The sequence below is a fragment of the Nicotiana tabacum genome, chromosome 9 (genome assembly GCF_000715075.1).
Source record: "Nicotiana tabacum cultivar K326 chromosome 9, ASM71507v2, whole genome shotgun sequence".
Taxonomy (NCBI): Eukaryota; Viridiplantae; Streptophyta; class Magnoliopsida; order Solanales; family Solanaceae; genus Nicotiana; species Nicotiana tabacum.
Window position 1 is genome coordinate 21,386,101 of NC_134088.1, and position 7,927 is coordinate 21,394,027.

A 7,927-nucleotide genomic window follows, 5' to 3' on the forward strand; every position below is an offset into this window, starting at 1 on the left:
GGCCAAGCCCTAAACATCTGATGCAAGTGGCCTCTCACCAACAGGAATATATGCAAGGCTTTGGCCACTACATTGGCCTTCCTGGGATGATACAAAATGGTAATATCATAGTCTTTTAGCAGTTCCAGCAATCTTCGCTGCCTCAAATTTATATCCTTTTGCTTGAACAAGTGCTGAGGACTCCGATGATTGGTAAATACCTCACAAGACATGTCGTAGAGATAATGCCACCAAATCATCAATGCATAAACAATCGTTGCCAACTCCAAATCATGAATGGGGTAGTTCTTATCATGAGGCTTCAACTGGAGTGAAGCATAAGCAATCACTCTTCCCTCATGCATTAAAACACACCCAATACCAATCCGAGAAGCATCACAATACACTGTAGCTGAAGACGGGTTAAGCCAACTCTGAACTACCTCAATCTTCTTTAGATCCACCTTGATTCCCTCACTGGACACCACGTGCCCCAAGAACACTACTGAACTGAACCAAAACACACACTTAGAGAACTTGGCATAAAGCTTATCCTCCATCAATGTCTGTAGTAAAATCCTCAGGAGTTGTGCATGTTCTTCCTAGCTACGTGAGTACACCAGAATTTTATCAATAAATACTATGACTAACGAATCAGATGCATGAATGCTGCTGGGGTATCGGTCAGCCCAAAAGTCATCACAAGGAACTCGTAGTGACCATAACGGATCCTAAATGCCGTCTTCAGAATATCCGAGTCCCAAATTTTCAACTGGTGATACCCAGAGCTCAAATCGATCTTAGAGAACACTCTAGCTCCCTGAAGTTGGTCAAATAAGTCATCAATGCGTGACAAATGATACTTGTTCTTAATTCTAACTTTGTTCAACTGCCTATAATCAATGCACATCTGCACAGTGCCATCCTTCTTATTCACAAACAGAATCGGTGCACCCCAAGGCGACACACTAGGCCTAATGAACCTTTTATCAAGAATCTAATAAAGTTCATCTTTCAATTCCTTCAACTCTGCTGGTGTCATACGATACAAAGGAATGAAAATGGGCTGAGTGTCATACACTAAGTCAATACCAAAATCAATATCCCTATCAGACGGCATGCCTAGTAGGTCTGCAGGAAACACATCCAGAAAGTCTAGCACTACCAGAATAGAATCAATTGTAGAAGTATCAACACCAATATCCATCACAAAATCCAAATATGACAAACACACTTCCCACCCATATGTGGGGCCTTTAGATATGAAATCCCTCTACTGGGAACATAGTCCAGAGAACCTATCCATTCTATCCTAGGTAACCCAGTATCGCTAATGTCATGGCCTTAGCGTGATAATCCAGAATAATATGATATGGGGACAACCAGTCCATGCCTAGAATCATGTTAAAATCAACCATACTAAGCAATAAGAGATCAACTCTCATCTCCAAGCCCCCAACAGTCACCACAAATGACCGATAGATACGGTCCACAATAATTGAATCGCCTGCCAATGTAGATACATGAATATGCGGAACTAAAGACTCACGAGGCATATCCAAATAACGAGAAAAATATGATGATACATATAAATAAGTGGAACCACGATTAAATAATATGGAGGCATCCTTGTGGCATACTAATACAATACATGTGATCACTGTGTCTGAAGCAACGACCTCTGGCCTGGCGGGAAAAGCATAACATCTAGCATGACCGCTATCTGATCGGCCTCCCCTCTAGGGCGACCTCTAGCTTATCCGAGCCGCACCCCAAGCTGGCTGAGCAGGTGGTGTAGTAATTGGTGCAAAAGTCATAGACTGGGACCTCTGATGTGGAGCCCTACTCAATAATCTAGGGCAATTTCTCTTGAGATGAATCAAATCCTCGCTCTTATAGCAACCCCTCCTGATGGGCTGCTGACCTTGATAACCTGAGGAACTACCTGTAGAAACCTGGGAGGATGGAGCATGGTAGGAACTCTTTGCTAGTAATGCACTGTATCACGATTGGCCTAAACGAGCATCGTATGAACCATGGCTAAGTGATTCACCATGATGAACTGGACGATCTATCTGAGCGGGCCTATAAGGACGACCCCTGTTGTGGTGGGACTTCCCTCCAAAAGAAACACTGCTGAAACCACCCAAACTACAAGGCCTCCTGGCCTCCCTCTCCTCTCGCTACTGACTACGGACCTGCTCTAGCAATATCAACCACCTCATCGAATCTAGCACCTGATGCAATCTCGCGCAGTCCATATATGAGGCCATCAATGAACCTCATAATCCTCTCCCTATGCTCAAACCTCATCTCAAACTGGGTGACAGACATACCCTCCTGGCGTAGCTGCTCAAACTGCCTATGCAACTTCTCTTTGGGTTTGTGGAACAAACTTCTCTAAGAATAGGACTGACAACTCATGCCACGTAAGTGGTGCAGCGCCGGCTAGCCTGCTCAACTTATAGGCCTCCCACCATATGAAGGCTTCCCTCGACAACTAAAAAGTAGTAAATAAGACTCTACTAGTCTCAAAAATACCCGTCGTGCGAAGAATCTGTTGGAACCTATGTAAGATGTCCTAAGCATCATTTGACTCAGCCTCACTGAATGCTGGAGGCCTGAGCCTCCCAAACCGCTCTAGCCTCTTCTGCTCCTCATCACTCATAGGTGGACCCACCTGAGCATGATCAACTGCAACCGGTTGGGCTGGCAATGCCCCCGGTGTCTGAAGCCCCTAAACCACCTGCTTTAGAATACAGGCGGCGGGAGTCTGGCACCTCCCCCGACCTGAGAAGTGGTGTGCAGACTAAACTAAAGCCGCCTGAGCAAGACTAGTGCATACAATCAATATCTGGGAAAAAGCCTTTTGAAGGCTTGGTATCAGAATGGGCACAACTAGTGCCTAAGCTAGTCCCACCGGATCAACCACATATGGTATCTGTTCCTGAGCTGGAGCAACTGGTGGCTCCAAGGGTGCTGCTCTAGCTGCTGTACGAGCTGCACCTCGGCCTCTACTGCGACCCCAGCCTCTCACGACCTTAGTTTGTGGTACTTGTGGCCGTCTACCCGATCTGGTACCACTTATCTTCACCATCTGTGAAAGAGTAGAATAATAGAAGTTTAGTTTCCGGAATCAACAAATTCGCATGACAAGAACACAAGAAAGTGAAGTTTTTCCAATGATTCAGTAAGTTCTCGAAGATAAGTAAAGATGTCTTCGTACCGATCCGCAAGACTCTACTAAACCTACTCATGACTCATAATACTTATGAACCGAGGGCTCTAATACCAAATTGTCACGACCCAAAATCCCTACCATCGTGATGGCATGGCAAGCCGAAACATGATAATAAAGGCAAACAGAATAACGAACTTTTGGTTTCAATACAATATAACTGCTAATACAAAATAAATTCCCCCACAAACTGGTAAGTACAAAGTTATGAGCTTCTACAATGGAATACAAGTTTGAAACTGAATTATGTATTGTCTGAACTATAACAACAGTATTAAAGGAAAAGACAAGTCAAACTGCGACCAAGGAATCATCTCTACATCGCCTCTAGAAGATAGTTCAACAAGCAAGCCTATTGTTGATAATTGGTTCCCACACTTGGATCTTAACAATTAAGTGTAGAGTGTAGTATGTGTATTACTTACCCAATGTACTCAATAAGTATCATAAATAAGCACGGCAAGGTAAGAGAAGCACAAATTATAATGATACTAGCTATCACCTGTTTAGTTTCATCCTTTAACTCGATACAATACAATATTTGGAATACTCTGTCAGTCAATATCATGACATATAGAGATGATATGTAGTTAAATCAGATAAATGATCAAGGGAATTGAAAGTAAGGATAAAATGCAAAATTTAACGAAGCATTGGCCAGATTACCTCAACTTGTCCATATCCGTTCCAACCCACTGATCAATATTCTCAATAATCGTGTGCTCACCATCGAGACAGAAACATGAAAGGGTGACCCTAGAGGGATGGATCCATATTCACATGCAAGCACAGTCAATTCAATGTGCTACCAGCCCGCCGTGATCGCAGGCTCAATATCATAATCCGCACGGCGTGGTCACGTGCATAACAACATAATCCGCTCGGCATGGTCACAAGCATAACAACACAACCCGCCCGGCATGGTCACAGGCATAACAACACAATCCGCCTAGCATGGTCACATGCATCCAATCTTATCATATCATCCAGGAGAAAATAAACAAGTATACATGTATGAAACGAGTGAATAACAAATATCATGCTCCTGGACTGGTAAGCATGTGCAGTGTTCTATCATAGCTCAATCCGAAAATTTCATCCAGAATAACATTTATCAGTTCATTCAGGGATTAAACACCTATGTTGCCCCAAACATGGCTCAAATAGTTCACAACAATGATACAAATGTGCGAAGCATCATAGCTTACGGTTTAACAGTTAAATTCTAGGCTTATAAGAGCCTGAGCGCAACCCGAACATGAATAAATAACCCTGGTTCCTGCACACGGGTTTAACCCCACGCGTGTTGCACCCAATAAGACGTAGCTATCAAAATAATTCAGGCAGCTAGTTCCTCAACTGAGTTTAGATAAGATACTTACCTCAAGCAAATCAAATCATCCTGCTAGCAAGCCCTTCCCACGTCTATCAATCTCCGAAAGGCTCGAATCTAGCCAAAAATAACGTAATACTATCAATATAAGCTATAGGAATTATTCCAAATGATAAATCTAAGATCTTTAACCAAAGTCAAAAATTAACCCAAAAAGTCAACCCCGGGCCCACGTCTCAAAATCCAACAAAATTTATAAAATTCGAACACCCATTCAACAACAAGCCAAATCATATCAAAATCATCAAATTCCGACCACAAATCGCCTTTCAAATCCCCAAAATTTGGTCTATGAAGTTTCACAATTTTTCCCCAAATTTTCCAAATAAACACCAATTAAATGACAAAAACATCAATGGATTCACGTATAATAGCAAAACCCGAGTTAGAATCACTTGACTCGATGATTTCCTTGAAAATCCCTATAAATATTGTCACAAACTGAGCTCTGTAGGTCCAAAAGACGAAGAATGAAATAAAACCTTCGTTTTTGAAATTTAACACGGCTGCCTAGTTATCCTCTTTCTCGATCGCAGACAAACCCTCACGATCGCGGAGAACAATTCTCCTCAGCTCAAAAATAACACTACGCGATCGTGATGGCAGGACCTCACAAAGTTACGCGATTGCAGACAACACCATGGGAATGCGAAGAACAAAGTTCGCCTCAACATTGACCCTCGTTCCTTATACGAGAACACGGTATGGTGCACGCATTCACGATGAACAAGCTCAGCAACCTTCGCGATTGCATCACTGACTTCCGAACTTGAAGAGTAAAATCCCAGAAGTCCTCAAAGATCCTTCGCAATCATGGACCTTTCCTCGCGATAGCAGACCTTTCCTCGTGATCGCGATGACGGAAATCAGAACACAGAAATCAGCAATCCCATTCCAAAGAACAATTGGTCCGAACTCAATCCGAAACACACCCGGGTCCCCCGGGACCTGGTCCAAACATACTAATAAGCTCTAAAATATGATATGAACTCGCTTGAAGCCTCAAATCACATCAAACAATAATAAAACAACGAATCACACATCGATTCAAGTCTAATGAACTTATGAACTTCTAAAACTAATACCGAAACATACCAAACCAACTCCAATTGACCTCAAATTTTGCACACAAGTAATATTTGACACAATGGACCTATTCCAACTTCCATAACCAAAAAACAGACCCAATATCAATAAAGTCAAACTCCTGTCAACTCTTTCAATTTAGGCTTCCAACCTTGGGACTAAGTATCCCAATTCATTCCAAAACATCCTCGAAACCAAACCAACTACCCCGACAAGTCACATAACAACAAACGAACATAAAATAAAAAATAAATATAGGAATGAGGCTTCAATACTCAAAACAACCGATTAGATCATTATAGTACTTGAGTGAATAGTCTATAACTTGCCTCGAATGTGCTTCAAGGCGAAATTTTAAGTTTGCTTGGTTTGTAAGATGATTGTAGGCTTTCCTTGGACTGTTTGAGTTTTCAATTTCCACCCTATGTTCGTTATACTTAGTCAACCCCTTTGAGCCTTTAGCCTTTCTCTGTTGATAACCATGCTACAAGTCTTTACCCATTTTGAACATGACCCTCTCTTGGCACCCGAACTCTCAAAAGCACTCATATGTAGTAAATGGCTCAAAGCCTAAGTTTGGGGAAAAGTTGAGAAATATAAAATAGGTATCAATGCGTTAAAAAGAGAGAAAACCTCTTTCTCCATATATCAGCTATCAACGCAAGTTAAGAAAATGCACGTCGCCGACGGCAGCCATGGCCAGAGGGCGAGGACGACCGAAGAAACAAGCAATTGTAACAGTAGGAAGCTTAGTCAGTGCTAGGGTGATAGCTAAAACCCTAGAAAATAGTAGCAAACAACGAGTGTCTCATGACCCAAAATCTCACCCGTCGTGATGGCGCCTATCTTAATACTAGGCAAGCCGAAAATATTAATAAACTACAATTTCTGTCAAGATTGAAAATATAATATTTAAATACAATACAAACACTCCCCAAAACCTGGTGTCACTAAGTACATGAGAATCTAATATGAATACAAGTCTGGAAAATATAGTCTATAATAGTCTGAGACCAAATACGGTAAACAAAGAGATAGAGAAGGAGAGACAAGGTCAGCGGAACACGATAGCTACCTCAAAATCTCCTGAAAATCAACTGCGCGAAACGATCAACACCCGCTATGTCTGCAAACACCTAGATCTGCACACGAAGTGCAGGGTGTAGTATGAGTACAACCAACTCAGCAAGAAACAATAATAAATAAGGAACTGAAGATAGTAACGAGCTACACAGTTATGGTTCATTTCTAGTAATTCCAGCAACGAATAGACATGCTATCAAATCTGGCAGATTAATGTCAAATCAATTTTTATACAGATCATGTTCATGTAATCCGTATATCAACAATCTTTCAGAGATTTTACAACAATGACAGATAACAACTAAGTGCAACAACAAATGAAAATCAAGTACAACCTCTTAGAACAACAATCACTCACTGGGCTCCCAGCCCTCATCACTCTCTCAATGGGTACCCGCACTCACTAGGGGTGTACAGACTCTGGAGGGGCTCCTATAGCCCAATCGCTATAATCTACATGGATAACTCATGTGCCATAATATAAATATCTGAATCCGCACGGCCAACTCACGTGCTGCACGGCCAACTCACGTGTTGTACGTCCAACTCACGTGCTGCACGGCCAACTCACGTGTTGTACGTCCAACTCACGTGCTGCACGGCCAACTCACGTTCTATAGTATAATATAAGGATCCTCACGGCCAACTCACGTGCTATAGTATAATATAAGGATCTGCACGGCCAACTCACGTGCTGCACGGATAACTCACGTGCTATAGTATCAATATCTCACAATCAGGCCCTCGGACTCACTCAGTCATAAATCTCTCCAGTCTCTCGGGCTCTCAATAATCATGAAATCAGCCCAAACAACAATGATATGATGTATCAATAATAATAATAGAGGCTGAGATAAAATGTTCGACTAAAAACTGAGACTGAGTAAATATAGCATTTAGCAGAAAATTCAACAAGTACATGACCTCTGTGGGTCCCAACAATACTATCACATAGCCTAAGCATGATTTCTAACATGATTTATAGTCAAATTTTATCAACACATAGAGAGCATATAACTAACAACAAATTATTCAACTTTACAGTTTTACGGGACGGACCATGTCACAATCCCCTCGGTGCACGCCGACACCCCTATCACCTAGCATATGCGTCACCTCCAAAATAATCACATGATACCAAAATTCGG